At 37.1% G+C, this 26,650-nt stretch overlaps 1 protein-coding gene across 4 annotated transcripts in view; it reads left to right on the forward strand.

The window, feature by feature from the left end:
- The window catches only part of EPB41 (erythrocyte membrane protein band 4.1), a 200,218-nt gene that overhangs the window by 57,139 nt on the left and 116,429 nt on the right, over positions 1-26,650 (forward strand). The window contains exon 1 of one of the 4 annotated variants that reach the window (XM_042996029.1): positions 12,048-12,156. The exons of the other annotated variants lie outside the window; for them this stretch is intronic. The gene's annotated coding sequence lies outside the window, so the exon portion shown is untranslated. Of the gene's footprint in view, positions 1-12,047; positions 12,157-26,650 lie in introns of those variants that run through there. 4 annotated transcript variants of the gene reach the window in all.

The following is a 26,650-nucleotide window of genomic DNA, read 5'->3' on the forward strand; positions in this document are numbered from 1 at the left end:
GTACAATAAATTTTCTTCTGTCCCTGCAGTGGAGGGACACTTTTTCCACCCCCTGGTTATCCAAGTGATACATACTCATTGTAGTAAATCTGGAAAATACAGGAAAGGGGAAAGGAAAACATCCCTCCAGAGGAAGAAACTTCTATTATCTTTGGCGTATTTCTTCAGTAGTATATTTTTAAACATACCGTATCCATAATGATGGTGTTAGATTGTCAATTATGTATATTATATAAATTTTGGAAGATAAATATTTCCAGACAAGGGCTGCTCTGTGGAAGTTTTTCTCTTCTTCTGCCCATTTTCTTTTTTTTTGATTAAAATTTTTGTTGTTGTTGTAAACTCCTTGTGTACATTAGGATGAAGGTAAAAATTTTAACTTGTCTTTTCTGGAAACAGTGTGACAGATTTCATGCAGGACCTCAGCTGTGGTTTCTCCATTACCCCATTTAGGAAGAAGTTGATATTGGCCCAAGGGAAGAATGAGCATATGTATACACTCTATAACCATTTAATAATGCCTTGGGCAGCCAAGGTCATCAACATAATTATCTGGGATGGTAAAACATAGCCACTGGGATGGTAAAATACTGGTCAGATAGTTGTTTTCCTAGAGAATTAAAAAAAATTTTTTTTTATATTTATTTAGTCTTTGAGAGACATAGAGAGACAGAGCACAAGTTGGGGAGGGGCAGAGAGAGAAGGAGACACAGAATCCAAAGCAGGCTCCAGGCTCTGAGCTGTCAGCACAGAGCCCAACATGGGGCTTGAACTCACAAACTGTGAGATCATGACCTGAACCGAAGTCGGACGCTTAATTGACTGAGCCACCGGCTCCCCCGTTTTCCAAGAGAGTTTAAAAAATGTAGGAAAACTGAGCAGCTCACAAGAATGTACTTTAGGCGTCTTGTTTCTTAAATTGCAAAGTACAGTGTTTAGATTTGTGTATGTAAGCTCTAAAAGTCCTAAGTAGACTTATTTTGAATCTTTTCTTGATTTCAGTACTTCAAGTAATGCATGGGACAAATGTTACTGTCACAGCTTTGTCAATCTCTCTTCTCTTTTTTAATGTTTATTTATTTTGAGAGAGAGATGTACATGTGCATGTGAGTGGGGAAGGCACAAAGAGGGAAAGAGAGAATCCCAAGTAGGCTCTGAGCTGTCAGTGCTGAGCCTGACATGGGGCTTGATCTTACAAACCATAAGATCATGACCTGAGCCAAGATCAAGAGTCAGATGCCCAACCGACTGAGCCACCTATGTGCCCTGCCAATCTCTTTTAACTCTGTTTAGTTTAAAACTAAGAAAATTAGGATAATTTTAGACATATATAATAAAATAGTTGACAGTATACTATAACGAACCCCGGGTACCCATCACCCATCTTCAGCAATTATCAGCACATGGCCAACTCTTGTTTCATCTCTATCATCTATCTTCTTTTCTTCCTCCTGTGTTATTTAGAAGCAAATCATTAAGACATATCATTTTACCTGTGAAAATTGCTATTTTTTTAAAGATAAGTACACTTAAAAAAAAGGGTGCCTGGGTGGCTCAGTTGGTTGAGCTTCCACCTTTGGCTCAGGTCATGATCTCACGGTGTGTGGGTTCGAGCCCCGCTTTGGTCTTTATGCTGACAGCCTGGAGCCTGCCTTGGATTCTCTCCCTCTCTCTCTGTCCCTGCCCCCAGTCATGCTCTCTCTCAAAAATAAAAAAAACAAAACAAAAAAAACTTTAAAAAATAACCATGCCTAAAAATGAGGAATATATTATTTAACATAAAATACCCACCTAGTGTTCTAGTGTTCAAATTTCCCATTGTCTGAAATACAATTTTTTTGTAATTTGTTTGAGTTAGAATGCATTGCAGGGGATTGGTATGTCTCTTAAATTTCTTTAATCTGTAGTTCCTGTGTATTTCTTTCTCCTAGTGTGTGTGTGTGTGTGTGTGTGTGTGTGTGTGTGTGTTTAAAGAAATTGGGTGATTTATCCTGTAGAATTTCCTTTTTTTTTAATCCTGTAGAATTTCTACTCAGTCTGGATTTTGCCAACTCCAATTCCATGGTAGGGCTTAACAGGTTTCTTTGTTATTTGTATTTCTCGTAAATTGATAGTTACATCTAGACATCAATTACTCTTAAAATCAAGAAGGAAAAACCATGTGGGTTTTTTTCCCATCTCAAGTGTTGCAATTAATCAAATGACTTGAGAAACTCCTGCTGCCCAGGGACCAGATTAATAGACCAAATGGCATGCTAACTTTGGATCTCTTGTCTAATGCTGGGCACATATGTGTTTAAAAAGGAAGCCTGATCCAAGAACTTGATTAATTGAACCTTTTTCAATATAGGTCACATTAATGTTAATTTTGTTAATTTAATGATTTGGTAAGACAGAACAAAAAAAATCAGTTGGAAAAAAATGCCTTTAAGTATATTTATATTATTTAGATCTCATTTTCATCTTAAACAGTTAGTGAAGAATGGATGGACACCATGGTCTAAAGCAGAGGTTCTCAAACTTTAGCATGATCAGAATCACTTGGAGGTATTGTGAAAACAAATTGCTGTGCATCATCCCCAGAGTTTCTGATTCAGTTTGTCAGGGTGGAGTGTGAGAATTTGCATTTCTAACAAGTTACCAGGTGACATTGATAATACTGGTCAGGGGACCACACTTTGAGAACCTCTTAGGTGCTCAAGTTCAACCAAGGGCTGCATTAGAACCACCTTTAGAGCTTAAAAACAACAACCACTCTTGACGATGCCAGGCTTAGACCTGGGCATCTGTATTTTTTTAACATTTCGCAACAATTTGGACGTGCACCCCAGATTGAGAACCACTGCTGTAATTATTTATAGTTTGTACCTCCATATTTTCTATTGTTTTCCAAGAAATGTGCATTCAATTTACATTTTAAAATGTTACAAACTTTTTATATTATAAAAGAGGCAAATGATTACGGAGATTTGTTGTTTATACTGTGCTATTTATTATCATTGTAGAAGGCAAAGTAAAGTGCTAACCAGCAAAGAGCTGTTGGCACCTGTTTTCAATAAATCAGTATTAATGCTCTTGCTGCAAAAACATATCTGCTATTTTAAGATTATTAATATTTCCCAAAGGGAGATTAAAAATAGTTTGGTCCAAAGGACCTCGAAGCAGAGAGAAACCCCTTGATTAACATTAGATCTTTGAACTTTTCATTAAACAATGTGTTGTGTGAGCCAGTGATGAATGATGACATTTCAATTACATTTACAGTAGATTCTTACAGGTTAGACATGCTAGTTAGTGTGGTAAGAAATTTTTAGCTCTTGAGTAACATTTTCTAAGGAAAGGTTCTTCATGCAATATATAAATATTTCTACTTTGTACCTAATAGATCTTCCAGTTTTAGGGTTTAAAAATCTTTTACTGGGGCACCTGGGTGGCTCAGTCGGTTAAGCATTTGACTCTTGATTTTGGCTCAGGTCATGATCTTATGGTTTGTGAGATCGAGCCCTGCATCAGGCTCTGTGCTGACAGTACTGAGCCTGCTCGGGATTCTTTCTCTCTCTCTCTGCCTCTTCTCTGCTTGTGCTCTCTCTCTCTCTCAAAGTAAATAAAATAAACTTAAAAAAGTCTTTTATCAACTTGACAAAAACATGCAAAAGGGTGATTCAGAGTCTGTGTGTTAAGCGCATTTATTAAAGAACTCCTATGTGGCACTGGCAACAAAAATACACAGTCCCAATTCAAGGGGTCCAGCCTCATGAAGTGATTTTCAACCTTCATTGTCAACATCAATTAATAACCATTAATTATATAGACTTCTTTTTTTAAAAAAATTTTTTTTCAACATTTATTTATTTTTGGGACAGAGAGAGACAGAGCATGAACGGGGGAGGGACAGAGAGAGAGGGAGACACAGAATCGGAAACAGGCTCCAGGCTCTGAGCCATCAGCCCAGAGCCTGACGCGGGGCTCGAACTCCCACACCGCGAGATCATGACCTGGCTGAAGCCGGACGCTTAACCGACTGCGCCACCCAGGCGCCCCTAGACTTCTTCTTAGGTAAAACATTTTAGTAGATTTTCATGTAAGAGTAACTATAATTTTAGTAATTCTTGATTAACAAAATACATGACAAAACTTATAAATCAATACATCTTTTAAATGCATTTTGATTTTATTAATCACAACAGCATTTATATACTTTTCAAAAATAGTAGTATATATGAGAGCTATTATTTACTCTATAGACGATATTGGTGCACGTAGCTTTTTGAACCCCGTGTTTTAAATTCCAAAATTTTCAAGGGTTCATGGCCTTAACTTTCAGTGAGGTAAGTTGGTTATTTTTGTTACTAGTAATAACATTTGCTAATGCAAGTGTTTCAATAAATCAGTATTAATGCTCTTGCTGCAAAAACATATGGACCAGTTACAGTTTCCAGTGTATATTTGTACAAGGATGAAGTAAAGGGGCAAATCTTTTCTTTGTGTTTGAATTATACTTGTAAATTAAACGTTTAAGGAGTGAGTTGTTGGTTTTATCTTTATTCATTTATTTTTTAATTGTTTATTTTTGAGAGAGATCGAGAGCAGGAGAGGGGCAGAGAGGTCACAGAACCTGATATCATGACCTGAGCCAAAGTTGGACACTTAACCGACTGAGCCACCCAGGTGCCCCGGTTTTATTTTTACAGTATGATGATTTATTCTTCTACTTGACTCTTCTCCTTTTACTGAATGGATGTGGGTGGGAACTTGACAAGGTTAATGACGAGCAGTGGAGAAGATTGAGTGAAAGGTGATGCTGGATGGGAGACTGGATGGTGAAGGAACGTAGAACAGGCTCCAGAGCCTGCATATATATATGTTATCCATTTTAACTGTCTTAAACACTAATTAATCAGTTTGACTGAAAAACTGACTTTACAGAAAAATCACAGTAAACTGTTACCTAACAAACACTACAACTTTTGTGTCATTTGAGAAAAATAACTCCTTAACAATTGTGGTTTACTTGTTAAAGTTTGCTTTAGGACTTTTATTAATAATTTTACTCAGTCTTGGATTGTTTCCCTCCTTGAAATTAGGTCTGTGTGCAGTAAGAGAAAGGGATGAATCAATCTGCAGTCACTGTTGTGAATCAGCTTCAGCTGCTATGTAAAGTGCTTTCATTTAGCTGTTGAAGGCTTGCATGTGTAAAATATTCCTAATTTGTTAGGAACACACATGGCTGTGTGTGTATACATGTCATTGTGCTGTAGGCTGTTCTTTATTAGAAAAGTATAGATCCCCGTGGGGTACTAATTACAGCTTTGGCTAGCAAGCTGCAGAAAGGCAAATAACAAAGGCAAGAGAAAATATAAAGAGGAGAGAGGGAGAGATCTGGGCTTTGCTATTTTACACCTCTTGCATAAATGAGACATGGTGTGAGTAAACACAGCTGTATGGAAAAATTAGTTTTGAAGAATTGAAAGTAAATAACTGCTGGCTCATTCAGCAGATCTGTCTACACTATAAGGTCTCTAAGAACAGGAACTTTTTCTTGAAACTGGAGAACAGTCACAGATTAAGCTATTTGTCTCTAGGAAGTTGGCTTGGCAAATTAGTCTTTGTGCTAGGTCGTGATCAGTATCACCAGTATTGCATTTAGATAACACATAACCACAAATAAACTTTAGGAATGCCAGCATTGGAGAATTATGTTCAAAGGTTTAACATTAACATGACTATAAGATATTTCACAGTAAGAATCATCTAAAAATATTATTTATTGAGCACCTACTATTCAGTTCCTCTAAATAGACATTGTAGGATATATAGACATTTAGGATATAAGCCCTGCCTTTAAGGACCTTGCACTCTAGTAGTACATGTGAAATAATAGAAGACGGGTGCCTGGGTGGCTCAGTTAAGCGTCCAACTTTTGATCTCAGCTCAGGTCTTGATCTCAGGATCATGAGTTCAAGTCCTGAGTTGAGTTCCATGCTGGGCGTGGAGCCTACTTAGAAAAGTAAAAAAGAAGAAATAGAAGACGAAGTAGAATTTAATGGATAATGTGTAAACAAGCTCTCTAAATTCCAAGGAGAGGAAGAGAGATTACTAAGGGCTAGAGTTAGGGAAGGCTTCCTGGAAGGGCTGCAACTTGAGCTTGGCCTTTAAAAAGCGGCAAGAATTCTATAGGCCAGACACAAAGAAAGCACTGTTTAAAAAGATGAGATTGTATGTAATGTGAAGAATGGATAGGAGTGTGGTTGAATCTGCGGTAAGCCAGCCCTGTTCAGAGGCTTTTGCATTACAGATTTGGTTGGTATAGGCAGTATATCCTATGGGTACAGCTTACATCTGCCATCTGGTTTTGACAGGGTGGAACCACACTATATAGTAAAAGCCTTTCCTATGAGGGAGACAATGCAGGGGAAGTTCAAACACATTTGAAATAGTTTTTAGACATCTTCATGGATATACACATTGATTTTGCTATTAACCCGTCAAAAAACAAAAAAATCACCTTCCACTTTAAACCTCTTTCTTCTTTTAAATTTGCACTTATCCATTTATCACTTCAGTAAAAACGTGCATCTCAATCCTGATTTCCTTTCTTCATGACTTATATTCAGTCACTAAGGCCTGGTCACTTTACCTTATGAATAATAATTGCTACCATAAAATGAATATTTATCAAGTGCCAATTAGCGACCTAAATGATTTACATTTTCTCGTTTAATTCTTCCCGAACCTTGGGAAATAGGGAAGATTTTACATATGGAGAAACTGAGGCTTGCAAAAGTAAAGGAACTTGCCAAAAGTCCTGTTGCCAGTAAGTGGTTTTTCTTACCCTGAAGCTGACGTTGTATAATCCACTCTGTTATACTGTCTTTCCTCAGTAGTTTTTGAATTCAATCCTTTTTTTGTATCTTAACAACTGTGGTTCAGGCTCCAATGGTCTTTATCAAGCCTATTATGAGAGCTTCCTACTAGTCTCTTTGTTTTCATATCCTACCATCTCTTACCCCACCCACCAAAGAAAATTCTCTTAAAACAGATTTTACTCTGTTAAAAATTCCATATTTAAAATCTCTTAATGGCTCCTTATTTTACAGAGGCTAAGGTATAAATTTTTGAATGTTGCAAAGGTAGGTCTTCCTTAATCTACCTTTACCTAGGCCCAAGCCTGTCTTCTTTATATATTCTCTGTCCTCCTGTATTTTATACTCTAGCTGTGGGGAACTGCTTGTCCTTTCCCATTCAGGTGTTCAGACTCTTTCTTACTACTCATCCAGGTGATTATGCTCTTTCCTTTTTTTTATTCATCTAACTTCACTCCTACTTATCCTTTAAAACTTAGCTCAGGTTGTCTGCAAAAGCACTTTCCTGATGGCTGGTTTAAATGCTTTTTCTCTGTGCTTGGCTTACTTTCTGCATATATTACTACATTATTGCTTGCTCTTGCCTGTATTTTTAATGGAATGTGTACTTTTTGAGGGTAGAGGTCACATCTTGGCTATCAGCATGGTGCCTAGAATATTAGGATTTGTTCAGTAAGTGTTTATTGAATTAGTGCATAGGTTTATTTGAACTAGTGAATTTTTAAAATATTACTTGTAATTATGGTAAAGCTTTAATTTTATTTTTCCTCAAAGGAGAAAAAAGACAAATATGTAGTTGTTTAAACATGAAAAAAACCTTTTTTTGATATTGTAATTCCTATTGGCCTTTAATGAGAATTTTATTACATTGTTTAAAATTTTTCATAGAACCTAAACCGGGGAAGCATTTTATAATTATTTTCTAAGAATTTTTTTGAAAGTTATTTCCCGATAGGGTTTCTTGTAGGGTAATATTACTTAAAAGAATAAGTGTTAGTCAGTCGGAGCCTGTGTCAAAGAGAAGGAGGATGAATGAATCAGATGTGGATACAGAATGAGTTAAAGACATTTCCAGATATCTAGTTTGCTTCATGATCCTCTCAGTAGCACTGAAACAAAACCTCATGATTTCAGAGTGCATATAAATGAAGAATGACCTAGAGGTTAGGTAGTAATGACTCGGCCAGCTTCTCTCTGGACTCAGACTCCTGGGAGCTGACCCAGAACTGTGTACTCTTAGGGAATCTGAGGTCATTGCCACTTGCATTGATGCTCATTACTCTGATTTCCTTTCAGTGTTAACCTTTGTTAGAGACTATCTAGACTACACGAGAAAATATTTGCAATAAACAAGCATTTTCAAGGTCTTGGCATTTTAATTTCCTTTGCTGGTAGGCAACACAATAATTAGCTAATTGTTTTGTAATTAAATTGCAAAAGCATTCTTCTGTGAGTGAATGTTTTCTTTAGAATAGTATTTACTGTGTAGGTTAAAAAAAGTCTTTAGAATCATAATACAAAGTTTCTGATATTATTACCCATCATCAATTTATTCTAAAAGGAGTCAGGTTCTCCACACCTGACGTATTTGAGTACCTTGGATATGTAAATAAGCCTTTTGTATTCTTTAAAAACATTTTTTTGGGGGCACCTGGGTGGTTCAGTTGGTTAAGCATCTGACCATCTCAGGTCATGATCTCACGGTTCGTGGGTTCGAGCCCCGTGTCGGGCTCTGTGCTGACAGCTCGGAGCCTGGAGCCTGCCTTGGATTCTGTGTCTCCCTCTGTCTCTGCCCCTCTCCTGCTTGTGCTGTCTCTCTCTGTCTCTCAAAAATAAATAAATACATGTAAAAAAAAATATTTAAAAAAAATTTTTTAATGCTTTATTTTATTACTGAGAGACAGAGAGAGACTTAGAATGAGTATGGGAGGGGCAGAGAGAGGGGGAGACACAGAATCTGAAGCAGTCTCCAGGCCCTGAGCTGCCAGCACAGAGCCCGACCCGGGGCTCGAACTCACAAACCACAAGATCATGATCTGAGCTGAAGTCCGATGCCCAACCGACCGAGCCATCCAGGTGCCCCAGGCCTTTTGTATTCTTGAATATGTCTGGAGTCTGTTTGTTTCTTCGTCCATCAAATGACTTGCATACATCTTTTATCTTGAGGAAAATCATTTTTGGCCTTTGTGCATATCAAGATCAGTTTCTTTCATTTATTTGCTCATTTATTTGTTCAAATGATATTTACTGGTGCAGACTTGTAAGTACTAGGGATGTAGCAATGAACAAAACAAGTAAAATACTCCAATGGAATTTATATTCTAGTGGGGTAAAGAGATGATAAAACAAGTAAAAATTAGTCACTAAATAGTATGAAATAGTATGTCACCAAGGAGTAGTAAGTACAGAGAAAACTGAAGCAGGAAAAGAAGTGCAGTGGGATCTCCAATTTCAGGTAGGGGGGCTGAGTAAAGCGTCAGTAAAGACTCAAAGGGAGTAAGCCTTGTGGCTATCTGGGAAACCACTTTCCAGGCAGAGGAAACTGCAGATATGAAGGCCCAGATAAGAGTGTGCTTAGCATGTTTAAAGAACAATGAAGAGACTGATTTGGCTGGAGCAGGGGAGATGGTGGAAAAGACTTTGGCTTTTATTATCAATGAATGAACTGTCACTGGAGGGGTTTGGGCAGTGGATTTTTGCAGAATTGGGGTGCCTGGCTCGCTTAGTAGGGCATAGGACTCTTGATCTTGGGGTCATGAGTTTGAGCCCAACGTTGGGTGTAGAGTTTAATTTAAAAATAAAAACAGATTTTATTAGAAAAAAACAAAAAATAAATTTTAGCGGGATCATTCTAGCTCCTCTATTGAGAATTTGCTGTTCAGTTTTCAGTTCAGCATCAGGTTTTAAAATAAAAATCAGGGGCGCCTGGGTGGCTCAGTCGGTTGGGCGTCCGACTTTGGCTCAGGTCACAATCTCACGGTCCGTGAGTTTGAGCCCCGCGTCGGGCTCTGGGCTGATGGCTCAGAGCCTGGAGCCTACTTCCGATTCTGTGTCTCCCTCTCTCTCTGCCCCTCCCCCGTTCATGCTCTGTCTCTCTGTCTCAAAAATAAATAAACATTAAAAAAAAAATTAAAAAAAAATAAAAATCATATTAGAACTTTTCTGATTTCAATCATTTAGAAAAACCAGTTTAGTTTGAGTACCACATTTGAAAGAAAGATACTGATACTCTGGAAACTATTTGGAGGAAGTTGACTAGGACAATGAGGAACTAAATATCCCCATATATGGATATGAGGAACAGATTAAGGATCTGGGGATAATTAGCCTTAGAAAGAGAAGACCAAAACAGAGGAGAGCAGTGTGAAAGGTAAAAAACAGTAATATTAGGTTGACCCATATGAAATTGCTGTTTTTTTTTTTAAGGTAAAAAAAGTAGAATATTGACAATTTCATCTGGTTCAAATTAATACTGTCTTCAAAGATTTGAAAATCTGGAGGGGAAGCAGCAGTAGGCTTCTTTGGATAATCTAGTGGCTCAAATTAGGACTAGTGTATGCAAATTATAGACAGGCAGATTTGGGTTCAATGTAAGGGAAGATCTTTCTAGAGTTAGTACCTAACAATGGAGTATGTAAAGTCAGCATCCTTGCCATCAGAAGTGTTTAAATGAGAGCTAGATTGTTTACCTCTGGTTAGCAATAGGTCAGAAAGGATTCCTGTGCTAAATGAACAGTTAGATAACTTATTAAAGTCCTTTCCATGTTGAGTCTATTATCTTCACGTAATATGAGCAAAAATGAAGTTTTTTACTCATTGTCATGAGAAGGATTGAGAGGTTTGTTTTTTTTTAATGTTTTATTTTATTTTTGAGAGAGGGGGGACAGAGGATCTGAAGCGGGCTCTGTGCTGATAGCAGCTAGCCCAGTGTGGGGCTTGAACTCATGAATTGTGGGATCATGACCTGAGCCACAGTCAGACACTCAACTGACTGAGTCACCCAGGTGCCCCAGGACTGAGAGATTTTTAACTCAAAGGTATTCTTTTTTTGTTTTTTCACTGAAGGAGTAATTTTTTTGGAGAGTTGCTTCTCCCCTGTGTTGCTATAAATTGAAGGTATAATGGATATTTGATAAAAAAATTATTTAGCTATTTCTTCTTAATTCTGTAAAGAGCTGTTCCAATTATTGTAGGAAAATTGTTATTTTAAACACAAATGCTTTTGTTTCTGTTTGTAAACAATTTAGAAATGGTTTGAACCTGATTTTTACAGTATGTGATCTTTATCTGCACAATGAGCTCTTTTTCAGGTGGTTGAATTACATTGATAGACAATTTTAGGTCCTTGGTTTTCAAATATATCTTTCTCATACCACATTATCTATTGTTTCCCAGTGTTCCTATTTCTATACTTGAAAACTGTGTTTTCTTGTATTTTTAATATAAGCAGCATTATAACTTATATTCCTTCCTTATGATAGCTACTAGAGAAATACTAGGTCACTATGTTGGTCTGGAATTTCATGATGCTGTGCTAGAAAAACAGTATCTGCAGGAAGAATTGTATTTAAAGCACGTAGAGAAAAAAGGAATGGAAAGATTTTTTTGTTCCTCCCCTAAAAGGAATAGGATGTTTTTAGACATGCTGAAATGTGGGGTCATGTTTTATTTCTTAGCTGTGTTTCAGTGTTGGACTTGGTGGATAGATCTGCATCTTTAGAAATAAACTTGATAATTTCTATTTCACCCATATTCCATGATGTAGGAAATATGGACTTATTATGTATTTTTAGAATAAGGATTAAGTCATCTCTTTCTGTTTATACAAACTAATTTGGAGACATTGGTGTGGAAAATTGTGTCTGGGCAATATAATGAATACATTGGAAGTTGATAAATGGGGGATATAACCATGTCAAATGAAACTCCTCATGACTAAGGGATATAATTCAAAGAACTCAGAGTACATTTTTCCTTTTTTTTTAAAAATGTTTATTTATTTACTTTGAGAGAAAGAGAGAGCACAAGCAGGGGAGGGACAGAGAAAGAGGGAGACACATAATCTGAAGCAGACTCCAGGCTCTGAGCTGTCAGCACAGAACTGACGGGCTCAAACTCATGAATTGTGAGATCATCACCTGAGCTGAAGTCAGATGCTTAACTGACTGAGCCACCCAGGAGCCCCCAAAGTAGATTTTTCTAACATAAACTTGTATTTTAGAACTATGAAGATTCTGTGGAAGTCATTTACATACTTCCTAAAGTTCTATGGTGGGAAATCCTTATGAGTACTGTAAGTTGCTTGGCAGAAAGCAAATTCTAATAATTTTGAACACCCATTGTCGGAGTGAGTCTTTATATCTTCAGCCTTTTTGTGTTGCCAGGTTCCCATGTAGTGCCTTATTGGGAAGGGAGAAAGAAGACGTTTGGAGATCATGTTGAAATGTCAGTTGGTTGTTGTGTGTTTGTGCACATGCATATGCATGCATGCTTAATGGAAAATGGTTGTTTCCAGGATTCTAAGTTCTTGGGATTAGAACTGATTTATATGATGCCAACTGTCAGGATGTTAGACTAGAGTGTTATAAATATCTTATTATAGACACATACACCCACTCGCAATTTTCCTTTCAAATATAGACAATTATGTATTAAAAGCTTTCATTTCAGCAGAATAAGTTGCAGAGGACCATTGTTATATATAGGATACTTGACAGCCCAACTATGGCTGTAATAATTAACTGGATGGTGCTTGGAGAATTGTATTAGTGGGACATTTAAAAGGATGACATCTATGGCTGGAGTTTCCCATTTCATTTGGATGGACTGTGGCTTTTGAATCAGAGGCATGTTTTATGCCATTTGGTATTAGTTTGAGATCACTGTAGCTAAAAGGAAACTCATCTTCCTTAACTCTGTCTTATGCACTTACCTAGCTCCACTGGGATGCTGATTTGTTACATAAAGATAAGGATTTATGATGTTGTAATGGAAATAGCAATGGCCCAAGGGTCATAATGCCTATATTCCTACCATGCTGGCTTAGTTATTAGCTAAATTAATAGTTCTTAGGTTATTAGTTATTAAGGTCACCATTAGCTGAGTGATCTTAGGTAAATGACTTTACTTATCTTCTCTGAACCTTAGTGACCTCATATTTGAATGAATGAGATAGTTGATAGCTAAGGGCTTTTTCAGTTGTAGATTTACATGATTTTAACAGTGATACCAAACTAGAATGAAGGGATAGCCATTTTAACAGTGGGTTACCAATCAGAAAACAAAAAATTATTTCTATATAGAATTTTAAGCTCTTTGAAGGCATGACTTATGTTTTATTCATTTTTGTATCCCCTGCAGTATCTAGAAAATGTTTTTATTTATTGATCAAATACTTGAGTGTTAATCATTGTAGTAAATGCAAAGGATATAAAGACTGAGTTGTTGCCTTTGGAACATTTTAAGCAAGCAATTACAGTAAAGTACAATGTAACAAATATGAAAATACCATAACTAGAGGGGTACACAGGAGAGATACTTAGGATTTGGAATTTCAGAGAAAACTTACTTTTTCCTTTTTTAAAAAAACTTGTGGATGGGGCGCCTGGGTGTCTCGGTTGGGTTGGTTGGTTGGGTTGGTTGAGCATCCGACTTCGGCTCAGGTCATGATCTCGCGGTCTGTGAGTTCGAGCCCCGTGTTGGGCTCTGTGCTGACAGCTCAGAGCCTGGAGCATGCTTCTGATTCTGTGTCTCCCTCTCTCTCTGCCCCTCCCCCACTCATGCTCTGTCTCTCTCTGTCTCAGAAATAAATAAACATTAAAAAAATTAAAAAAACTTGTGGTAACATACATAACATAAAATATATTGTCTTCACCATGTTAAGTATATGGTTCAGTGGCATTAAGTATATCCACATTGTCATGCAACCATTCCAACTATGCATGTCTAGAACTTTCTTATCATCCCAAACTGAAACTTCCCCCATTAAACAATAACTCCCTATTCCCCCCTTCTCCCAGCCCCCCATACCACTGTGAACTACTTACTACCATTCTGTTTGCTGTCTCTATGAATTTGACTCTTCTAGGTATTGCATGTGAGCGGAATCACACAGTATTTGTCCTTTGGTGTCTGCCTTAGCATAATGCTTTCACTCAGCATAATGTTTTTAAGATTCATCTGTGTTAGGGGCGCCTGGGTGGCTCAGTCGGTTGAGTGTCTGACTTCGGCTCAGGTCATGATCGCACAGTTCATGGGTTTGAACCCCATGTCGGGCTCTGTGCTGACAGCTCAGAGCCTGGAGCCTGCTGCGGATTCTGTGTCTCCCTCTCTCTGCCCCTCCCCCACTCATGCTCTGTCTCTCTCTGTCAAAAATAAACTTAAAAAAAAAAAGATTCATCTATGTTATAGAATGTATCAGAATTTCAATATTTTTAAAGGCTGAATATATCCCATTGCATGTATATGCCACATTTAATCCCCTCATCTTACTCTTGCTTTTATATTTAGACAACTATATAGTTTCTCCCTTTAGTCTTATTATCTTTCTATCCTTATTATCCTCACTTCTTTTGATTGATTATCTGAGGTCATGGTCTCTAGATTCCTCATCATTCTGGTCATTGAATATACCCTGTTTTATTAATGTCCTGGTTAGAATGTGGTGCTCAGAATGAAACAATATTCTGTGGTTAACTAGAAAGAATACAGTGGCTCCTTTATTCCTATAATCTGGATACCACACTTCTATCAAGATTATGTTAATCTTTTTAGGAACCACATTGCATTTTTGGTTCACATGAATCTTTGAAAAATAATGTTACCGAGTTAAGTTTTCACAATATTATTATGTAATTCTTTTATTTTTTATTTTTTTTTTAACGTTTATTTATTTTTGAGACAGAGAGAGACAGAGCATGAATGGGGGAGGGTCAGAGAGAGGGAGACACAGAATTGAAACAGGCTCCGGGCTCTGAGCTGTCAGCACAGGGGCCCGATGCGGGGCTCGAACTCACGGACCGCGAGATCGTGACCTGAGCCGAAGTCGGCGCTCAACCGACTGAGCCACCCAGGCGCCCCTATTATTATGTAATTCTATAAAATTTATTGTAAAATATTTAAGGAACAGAAAAAGATAAACATTACCCAATTTACAAAATTGAACATTACTGAGAGTCCTTTTGGTACCTCTCCAATCTCATTTCCTTCCCTGTTTCTGGAGGTAACCACTATTCTAAATTTTGAGATTATACATTTCTTTATACTTTTGTTAAATATGTATTTCTAGGCCATATATATATGCACATATATGTGACATATAATTGTATTGCTTGTGGAGTGCCTGGGTGTCTCAGTCTATTAATCATTTGACTCTGTATTTCTGTTCGGGTATAATCTCACAGTTCGTGGGTTCGAGCCCCGCTTCAGGCTCTGTGCTGACAGCACATGAGATTCATCTATGTTGATATGTGTAGTTCTAGTTCATTTTCACTGCTGTAATTTCTGTCCTCTTAATTCATAGTTAATTTTTTCATCTGTTCTCTGATGAATATTTATTTCCACTTTTTTTCTTCGTAATTATTTTTCAAACTTCAATGCAGAAACCTTACTTTTCTTTTAAATGCCACCTTGATTATTTTTGTCTGTCTTTCCAGCTTGAGATATTTTTGAACTATGATCCAATCATACAGCTGCAAATTTGCTAAGGACGATGGTATATTAATGAATCAGAGATCAAATTTGCAAGTTACATTGAAATACAATTTTTCTGGAAGTGAAGAACAAAACACATTTTAATGTGTAAGATTACTTATACTAGCCTGAACTATCTTTGACTATAAATTCTTCTTGTATGTTGTTTTCTTCTTAATGTTTATTTATTTATTTTTGAGAGAGCAAAAGAGGGAGAGGGGGAGGGGCAGAGGGAGAGAAGAAAAAGGGAATCCCAACCAGGCTCCATGCTGTCAGTGCAGAGCCTAAAGTCGGGCTCAATTTCACAACTGTGAGATCATGACCTGAGGTGAGATCAAGAGTCAGACACTTGCAACTGAGTCACCCAGGCTCAGTTTCATTTATTGTTTCATTTTAAAGAACATAGGTGATTTAGTCTCTGACACTTGTTAACAGTGTTCTGTTTTTTTTTCAAGCTGTAGTCTGGCTTTGACCTTCTTTTCTTTCTCCTGCTTTCCCACTCTTTCTTGACATTTTTAGAAGGTTTTTTGTTTTTCTTTTCATTTTTTTTTTTTTGTTGTTTTTTTTGTTTTTGTTTTTAAAGCTCTATCCTTTAGTGGCCTTAGCCTTTTGGCCATTATTTTTATAAGTATTCCTTTGCAATGCTATTTTTAATCTTCCTGCTGTTCATGACTATGTCTTTAATAATTTCTTCATGTTTTTCTAAAAATTTCTGATTGTATAAAGACAATTTCACTGCCATATCCCCAGGGCCTAGAAAAGAACCTGGTATTTAATATCTAATCTGTGACCTGTAATGAATGAACTTTACTTTCCAGAATTACCTTGTCCTTACGAGTTCTGTATTTTTGTACAATCCTGGGCCATGTAATCATGCCTTTTCTTTCATGTGTTTTCAGAATTTGTTTATGGGTCACCTGGGTGACTAAGTTGGTTGAAAGTCTAACTCTTGATTTTGGCTCTGGTCATGATCCCAGGGTCATGGAATCTAGCACTGTGTTGGGCTCTGTGCTGAGTGTGGAGCCTGCTTAGGATTCTCTCCCCTCCCCCCTCTTTCTCTCTCTCTCTCTCTCCCCCTCTGCCTCCCCCCTAAAATTTAAAAAATTGTTTGTAATAAGCTTACAAATTTGACTGGCCTCTTTTCTCAGTATAAAAACTTTGTGAAATTGTTATTTTCTGCCAAGTTCCCTGATATGATCATGTTACCAACCAATTATTCTTTATTGCTTGGAATTAATAGGGCCCCTCTCCCTTTTTAATGTTTATTTATTTATGAGAGAGAAAGAGAGAGAGAGAGAGAGAGAGAGAGAGAGAGAGAGAGAGAGAGATGGAGTGAGAGTGGGGGAGGGGAAGAAAGAGGGAGACACAGAATCCGAAGCAGGCTCCAGGCTCTGAGCTGTCAGCACAGAGCCTGATGTGGGGCTCAAACCCGTGAACTCTGAGATCATGACCTGAGCGGAAGTCAGATGCTTAACTAACTGAGCCATCCAGGTGCCCCAGCCCCCTCCCTTTTGAGAGAGAAATGTCATCAAGCTTAGTCAATACTTCAATTCTTTTAGCAAATAGTGGGTTATCTGAAGTATACCATTATTCTTTTAAGAGTGAAGGAGTTTATTGGACTTTCATTTGTTATTATGAAAACTTTTACTTCTGTTGTGTTGCTGTTGTTTGGACAGAAGACATTTATTCTTCATTGGACAACAAATCATAACCTCCTCGGATTTACAGCTATAGAATCTATCTATCTATCTGTCTATGTATGTATGTATGTATGTATTTATTTATTTATAACTTAATGAAAAAAATTTTTAGGTTTTTATGTAAATTTCAGTTGGTTAACATTCAGTGTGATATTAGTTTCAGGTGTACAAAATAGTGATTCAGCACTTACATACATCACCCAGTGCTCATCACAACAAACGCACTACTTAATCCCCATCACCAATTTAACCCCTCCCCCCACTCACCTCCCTGAAATACTTACTGTTGGTAGATATTTTCTCTGTGTCAGTGTTAAAACTGTGTAAGGAAGATTTTATCTTCTGGCAGTCTGTAGTATATTTTTCACATTATCAGTGGTGGAAGGCAACCATAGCCTCCATTCCAGTCTTTAGAATCTTTAGAATGTTTCCTTAAACAAGTCACGGTCCAGTGCAAGTTTCTGATTCATACTTGTACTCTAGTCAGATGGTATTTGATGTTCAGTTTATTTACTGTAGTGAAATTTTACCCATATAATAAATCTGAGAGAACTTTTTGAGTTTAGAAATTAGTAGGTATTGCTAGATTGAATTGGCTCTAAGATAATAGAATGAAAATCAGATGTAAGAAAAATTTAGTAGTCTTGGGGAAAACTGCTTTGCGTTAGAAATTTTCAGGTTTTTGTATGTATTTGCCTTGAGATTTTTGAGCTTTTAAGAAGTACTTCCTTTCTGTTACACTTTCAGACTACACTATTACATTGTTCTTTGTTTTCCAGAAGAGTTTATATGAATACAACACCTTATATAAATAACAGCACTAAAGACTTTTGGTCTCTACTTATAAAGAAAGAGAATGTCTTTATATTGATGTAGCTTATTCACAGCCTCTAATTGCTAGTCATGATATAATGGGAACTTCATTGTAGGCTTATATGGTATTTGAAGGTCCAGAGTATGTTTCATAAGATACACGTGTTGAGGTTATTCCATTAATATGAAGCGTTAGTCTTATTCTTCTTATTTTAGACATAATACTCTTGGCTATTTAGTTTGTGAGTCAATGGTAGATTAGCAAATAGCAGATTAGAAGAAGAGATGTCGGAAGCTACTTATTGGCAGGCCACCTTGACATCTGCAAGCAATCTGAGTTAATTTCTGCAAATAAACAAATAGGAAAACTATTAAAGGCAGATACAAAAAATAAAAAACCCAATGCTCATGTATTCCTGTGGCAGAGCTCACCATCCCCACAGACCTTAATAGCCCTTGAGGACATTGGCACTACATAGTAATTGAGGTTCATGATGGTAACTAAATCAGTAAAAGTTTAATTATGTTCTGCAGGTTATTTAGATGAAACAGGAAGCATATCCATTCTATAAAAGATTTCCATTCCGAACGGCTAACCTGACACATTTTGACACCCAAAAGGAGTAAAACTCAATTCTTTGGAAAACGATTTTTTTTGGTTTCACCAATTCTTCAGTGATGCCTAGTATTCATGGGGGTTAGTGTGTCCTTTTGGGAGAGCCTAGGTGGTATAATTTTAGAATATGTCCAGACATTGTCTTAGTGCAAGCTTGAATTCTATAGAGAAGTGAAGAGCATTTTTTTATTTTTATTTTTTGGTCTTAGAAGGAGGTGAGTAAGTTTGTTTATTTGAAAATATCTTTGAATGAGTTGATTCAATGGTGTTAGTCACCCAGAAATGTCTTAAAAATCAAGTTGTTGAAAACAGCATGTTCATGCTGAGTGACATTTCTGATTTGCTCATTATGGCAAGTATTCTTTAAAAGTCTAGGAGTAGTTTGGGGCACTTGGGTGGCTCAGTTGGTTGAGCGTCCGACTTTGGCTCAGGTTGTGACCTCACGGTTTGTGGGTTCGAGCCTCACGTTGGGCTCTGTGTGGACAGCCTGGAGCCTGCTTCGGATTCTGTGTCTCCCTCTCTCTGCCCCTTCCCTGCTCATGCTCTTTCCCTTTCTCTGTCTCTCTCAAAAGGAAATAAATGTTAAAAAATTTTTTTAAAAAAAGTCTAGGAGTAGTTTAAGGTCAAAATAATTTTGGGAGGATGGAGAATCATGAAGGAATTTTTTGTGTATTTTAAATTACCATTTTTATCTGAAAACCCCATAGGTGGTTATCCTATTTTTCTAGAAGTGCTAATTGGTGTACTTAAATTGAGTTATCAAGGAAAGACACTTTCCTGTGGTTTTGAGGGATTGCTTTTATTTTTTTTTTTTTTTTAATTTTTTTTTCAACGTTTTTTATTTATTTTTGGGACAGAGAGAGACAGAGCATGAACGGGGGAGGGGCAGAGAGACAGGGAGACACAGAATCGGAAACAGGCTCCAGGCTCCGAGCCATCAGCCCAGAGCCCGATGCGGGGCTCGAACTCACGGACCGCGAGATCGTGACCTGGCTGAAGTCTGACGCTTAACCGACTGCGCCACCCAGGCGCCCCGAGGGATTGCTTTTATTGGGAAACTATTTTCTGCATATTTTTTGAAACTTCAATATTTGAACATTTTTTCTTTCCATCTAAAAGAATGCCCCTGAATTCTGTTGTCTGATTAGAGAAGCGAAAGGGCCTTTTCTCCTTTATTTTTCTGTTTTTTCCCCATTATTTTTCTTCTTAAAAATTTTTAAAAAATTTATTTTGAGAGAGAAAGAGAGAGAGAGCAAGCATGCACGAGCGCCCAAGCTGGGGAGGGGCAGAGAGAGAGGGAGAATCCCAAGCAGGCTCCACACCACTAGCACAGAGTGCGACTTGGGACTTGAGCCCATGAAACTGTGAGATCCTGCCCTGAGGCTGAAATCAAGAGCTGAACGCATAACTGAATGAGCCACCCAGGTGCTCCTTAATATCCTTTTCTTATGAACTGTTGTCAAATTGGCTAACCTCCATCTTGTATATGTATAATATATGGTTAAGCCTAAGTTATTCATTTATCCTTTTTTTATATTCATTTACTGAACAAATACTGAGTACCTACTGTGTTCTGTGCTAAACCTGGCACACAAGTTCTGTGTTAGGTACTAGGTATACTGTGGAAGGGAAAACAGCCCTTCTGTCATGGGTATTACAGTGTAGTTGGAAGTGGTGTAGCGGGGAGGACAGATATTAAACAGTAAATGTCCAGTATGTTCTGATATATTGAGAGAAGTGCTGTGAAGGAAATAAGTAGGCTCTGGGATAGAGAACTAGAGAAGGGACTTATGGGGGAGACTTTGTAAATATTAGCACAATCAAGGAAGCTTGTTTGGAGGAGGGATTATTCAAGCTGAAACTTGAAGTGTAAGAAGACACCAGACTTTTTGCAGGAGGTAGGGTGTATTCCAGTCTAAGGAAATGGCATGCACGGACGAATGTCTTAAGTGAGGAAAGCACTTGGCTAGTGTGATTAGAATGTAGAGGCCAAGAGGAAAGTGGAACAAAGCGAGGTTGTTGAGATCATTCAAGGAGCTATATAGTTCAGGTGAAATGAAGGAGGCTTGCACAAACATGGAGGCCATATAGAAGGAGAAAAATGGATCGATTCTAAATATAGACTCTGTAGGACCAACAGATGGATTTAATTGGGAAGGGAAATGGAGAAGACTGAGACAAGGCTGGAGCTTAAGTTTCTGCTTTGAGCTACGGAATGGTAGGACTGAGCTGTTTGCTGGGATAGGAAAAAGAAAGAATCAAGAGTTTAATTTTGGATGTGTTGTATTGAGATGCTCATGAGATAGCCACCTCTCTCTTCTGTTTTGGTTCTATTGCTATAGTTCTTTTATTAAGCCATTTATCAGTGGGTCAAGGAAGGTGTATTATAAAAAGACCTCAGACTCAGACACGAAACTGCCTGGGTTAATGAGAAGCATGCTAATGAAATAAGCTCGAGAAACTAAGGAGGACGGTAGTTCTTAAGCTTTGGTTGCAAGGCTTTTCAAGTTTCTCCCTCCTGTATTGGTTTCAGCTTCCCTAGGGATCCCTATTGTGAATTTTTTTCACTGATAACCTGAATTTACCCAATCATTTGTTGAGTTTCTCTCTGCCTCTAGCCTCTCCTGCCTCTACTTTGTTTACCTACTTCCCTGCTTAAAAACCTTCAGTGGTTCTCCACTGCCTTCAGGATAAAGTCTGAACTATTAAGCATGTTAGTCAAGTCCTTTCATAATCTGTCTTCTTTGCTTGTCTGTTTCCTTACACCGTATGGAAGAAGTATGTACATGAGCAGGGGATTTGAAACTGGTGGGAATGGAGGTGGTCTTGGCCAGATTGAATAGCTTGTCGGTAAATTCTTAACAGGGGCTTATTTGGCAGAGAACAGTGAGGTAGAAGCATGTGATGGACCAAGTTTTAGAAAGATACTATTCTGGGAATTTACAATAGAATCACAACCCTGTTTCAATAAAGCATGGTTTAGGTCTGTGATCTGAGGCAAATTTTTAAACCTCCTAGAACCGGTTTGTTTATCTGGGAAACAAAAACACCTACCGTATAGAGTACTTGTAAGAGAACATGGTATCTACTATTATTATTTTAGTTAGAATTAATCTTCAGTGCTAACTCTATTCTAACCTTACTTCCTTCTACTTCCCTTTTGTAGCCCTTTTCTAACAAGTATGGACTACTTACTAGTTCCTGAATAGCTACAATATTCTTAGTAATGCCTGTTCTCTTGTCTGCATTTCCATTTGCCCTTTGCACTTCAAATTTCTATTAACATCTTACACTCACTCTTCAAACTGTAACTTAAAAACCACCTTTTCCATATGGCCTTTTGTGATCACTCTAATTGAAAGTTCTTACTTTATACTTCTCTAATGCTTAATTGGTTCCGCTCTTGAGGCTTTGTCTGATTAAGCACCAGGTACTACCTGGTGTTTTAGTTATTTATGTATACTGGATGCCCCTGCTTTCTGAAAGTAGAGTATTCCTATGAAACCTTTTGTAAGCCAAAATGGAAAGCCAAAAAGAAGCAATTACCCATTCAATTATATGGAAAAATTTGGGGGCGTTCCCGGATCCAAAAAAATAACGTCTCTTAAAGCTTTTCTGATACCTTTGGACACATCTTGCTAATAGATGCACAAAGTAAGTCTAGATAAAGCAAAGATACTCATAGACACCGTTCAAAGCTATGGTGGCTTGATGCTGAGATGCTGACTGTAGTTCCGGGAAGGAGCTTGGTGGTGCTACCCTGTCGCTGCTCAGGGTGTACTCTGTCTCTATAATGGCTTGCTGCAGAACAAATGCTGAATGCTCTTTTCTTTTTCTTTTTTTGGAAAAGTTCAAATCCTCTTCAGATTTCTTTCAGTTAGTAAAAACGGGCATAGATGGTTCCCAATTTCTGATGGCTTAGCTTGCAATTTTCTGATTTTACATTAGTACAAAAGCTATTACACATTCAGGAGAAACTATGCTTTGAGTTTGGAATTTTGATATTTTCCTGGGATAGTGATATGCAACATCATACTCTCTTGTGATGCTGGGCAGTAGCAGTGGTGAGAGCAGCAGTGAGCCAGAGCTCACAGCCACGCAATTATGAGGGTAAACAACCAATACCCTTACAACCATACCGCAACCAGTTTTTCACTGTCAGTACAGTATTCAATAAATTACATGCATTACCCAACACTTTATAATTCAGTAGACTTTGTTAGATGATGTTGCCTAACTGTAGACTAATGTAAATTATAGTTAAGGTAGGCGAGGCTAAGCTCTGATGTTCTGTAAGTTAGGTGTATTAAATGTACTCACAACTTATAATATTTTCAATTTACTATGGTTTTATCAGGACATAACTGGATCATAAGTGGAGGAAGATCTGTGCTAATGTATGTTTTCTTGAAAGCAAAGTGGCATCACTCAAACTTTCAAAAAGTGGGGGATACCTGTATGTCTTGTCTCCCTAAGAACTGTGTATTATTCTTTTTGGGTCCCTTTCAGTTGCTAAGCCCAAACCTTACACATGATTAGCACTCAGAAAAACTTGATAGATTAGTACACAGAGCTAATTTGAAGAGTGTTACCAATACCTAAATCATTATACTTCATCCATAAATGGTGATCATAAGGAATTTTCTGAGTGGTGCCAAACTGTAGTGTTTTTACTAAGTTTTCCACCTAGGAAACATTAATGGAGTATGGACTATACTAATGTTAGAAAGAGATACAGAAAAGGTGAAAGATATTGTCCAGCCCTTGCAAATCTGCTCAGTATCAGTTATTTAAAAATCTGATTTGCCCGAAGTCAACAGATGCACCCTGTTAAAACAAGTGTATCTTGTTTTATACCAGATGGGGTATAATTCCAAGGGTTTGGAGGATTAAGTTTGAGATGGAATGGGAACTCACGGCTTTGTCTTCATTGCTGGTTGTTTTTTTTTTTTTTTTAATCGAAAGACCTCTTTCTGACATTAAGTAAATAGATACCTCCTTTTGGGTCTTGTATCAAGCATGAAAGGAGTATCATTTACTACAAACAGGAAGGGCCTGTTTGTAGAGCATTTATCCTCTCTTTGCTGCTTGATTTCTTTGTATCTTTTCCTCTGGTTACCCATCTTATCATTTGTAACCTGAAGAACTTGGCTGCATGTATAACAGATTTGTAAGGATGAGCTTATTTGAGCTTTTAGTAAATGGTCCATAGGATGTTTTCTTTCTGCTATTTAGTTTTTGTTTAATCCTGATCAGCCTCAGCTAACTGGAGATTCTTGCCTGGTTTATTGTTTTCATTTAATATTCTCTTCCTACTCCCAATCCCCTATGGTTTTGTGGCTCTTACTAATAGTGTTGCTACTCATTCATGTATGCATGGCTGGAAAGAACATGCATGAAAACTATCCTTAATTTATTTTTATTTTTCCTTGCATGCGCTGAATTATAGCATCTCTGCTGAATACTAACTACATTATCTGACTTCCTGGTTGTTTTCCTGCATTTAATGTATGATATTACCTGAAGTTGGTTTTAGTATGTCCAATAGAATTCTTTTGCCCTTCTGCTTGTATGCCTTTTCCCTATATTGGGCTCTTACCTGTTCTTTACTTACATTGCTTTTTACAATATGTCCAATTATATGGCAGATGTATCTGTTTTGCACTGATAGATGTTATTCTCTAATTCTTTATTCATATATCTTTTTTTATTTAAGGGTATTTATTGAGCACTTTCTATTTATCAGACATTTTGACATACTTGTGAGTTTCTGCCAAATAAGACAGAGACACTGCCCTCATGTGTTGTACATTCTGTTGGGGAGGGCAGACAATTCAAAAAAAAAAAAAAGGAAAAAAGGAAAGCAAATAAGCAAGGTAATTTTAGACAATAAGTGCCATGCAGGTAGTTAAAACAAGGTGAGTTGATAGTGTCTTGGTGGCTAATTTTTTTTAAATGTGAGTACAGTTGACACAGAATTTATATAATAATAATAATTCTGTGATTGTTTATCCAAAGGAAATAAAAACACTAATTTGAAAAGATACATGCACCCCTATGTTTAATGCAGCATTATATATAATAGCCATGATATGGAAGCGACTTAAGTGTCTATCAATAGAGAAATGGATAAAGAAGATGTGGTTAATGTGTGTGTGTGCGCACGCGCGCGCGCCTGCACATGTGTGGTGGAATATTACACAGCCATAAAAAAGATGAGATCATGCCATTTGAGACAACGTGGATGGACTTGGAGGGTATTATGCTATGTGAAATAAGACTGAGAAAGGCAAATATATTATTTCACTCATAAGTGGAATCTAAAACAATAACAAAAACAACAACAAATGAATAAACAAAGACAGAATCAGATCTCTAAATACAGAGAACAAACTAATGGTTGCCGGGGGAGGAGGGTAGAGGGTTGGGTAAAATGGGTGAAGGGGAGTAGGAGATACAGGCTTCCAGTTATGGAATAAAGTAAGGCACGGGATTAAAAGATACAGCATAAGGGGTATAGTCAATGATACCGTAATAGCGATGTATTGGGACAGATGGTGGCTACACTTGTGGTGAACACAGCATAATGTATAAAGTTGTTGAATCACTTTATACATATGTCTTGATCATTCATTCCTAAATGTATCAAAGAGATCATACCAGTGGAGATACCAAGAGCACTGATTTTGGGCAAGTATGACTTGCCGAGTATGACTACTTGGACAATTTGGAATTACCATAGCTCTATGGATAAAATTTTCAATTAACTTTTGATTAAGTAACAAAAAGAATTCTGAAAAACGTTAATCGTTCAGCTTCTACATTTAACAATATGTTGCATTCTTTGCTTCATTCATTATTTCAGCGAGCATTTGTTGAGCATTTATTGTGTCAAGTATTTTTCACTGTTCTACTTTCTAAATGTAGCTTTTTGCCATCTTTATTTCTTAGATATTTTGAGTATGTTCCAAAAGTAATAGTCTTTTTTTTAATGCCTTGCTACTCAAAGAGTGGCCATTGGGCCAGCAGCATTGGCAACATCTGGGAGCTTGTTAGAAATGCAGAATCTCAGGCTCCATTCCAGACTTGCTGAATCAGAATCTGTATTTTAACAAGATTTCTAGGTGATTCAGTGCACATTAAAATTTAACAAGTACATATATAGCATATGGATTGTTACCATCTGTGTGTTTTTTTTTTAAACAATTGAGTACTTTTACTCATTCAGTTACTTTCTTAAAGACTCCCTTTCATGTGAAAGCAATTACAAAAATATCCTTAGAAAATATTTTCTATTTTTAAAACTATATGAAAAAAATTATAAAACATGGGAATAAATACATACTCTTTATTTAGAGTAAGATGTAGGTAAAATACTGTTAGAAGTGGGGCTTAAGTGATTTTCACATCTGCTAAAACTTTCACAAAAGATTTGTAATTTTTTAAAATAGACCTTTATGAGAGACCTTGCTATAGTCTGTTGTATGGGAAAATTTTAATGTAGCAGTGGTTTTGGTACCTTTTTAGTAGGGTGAATGATGAAGTCATATATGAAACTCATGGGAAATAATCCTAAATTCTCATCCCATCCTCTATTTTTGCAAAGGAAGTATGAAATAAACTGGTGCCCTCAAATCAAATCATTAGTCTTTTAGAATAAATAGTAGTTTGATGTCCAGGTTTTCTTTTCGGTCGTTTGATTACTTAGAGATTAAAAAAAAAGAATTTTGGAAAAATCAATTGCCTACTCCTAATAGGAGAAATTGAAGACAATTTTATTTATTTTATTTAAGTACAAGTGTACCTCACTCAAAGGTAACAAATGAAGAATGTATATTGGTCAGTAAATGTTTTAAGTAGTTTATAAGACTGAATTGCATATTTTAGTAGCACAGAGTAAACTTTTATGACTTAGTAAATGAGAGTAGAAAATGTGCTTTGGTAAATTTTTTATCATTTAAAATATT

This window comes from Panthera tigris, chromosome C1, assembly GCF_018350195.1.
Source record: "Panthera tigris isolate Pti1 chromosome C1, P.tigris_Pti1_mat1.1, whole genome shotgun sequence".
In the NCBI taxonomy this organism is placed as follows: Eukaryota; Metazoa; Chordata; class Mammalia; order Carnivora; family Felidae; genus Panthera; species Panthera tigris.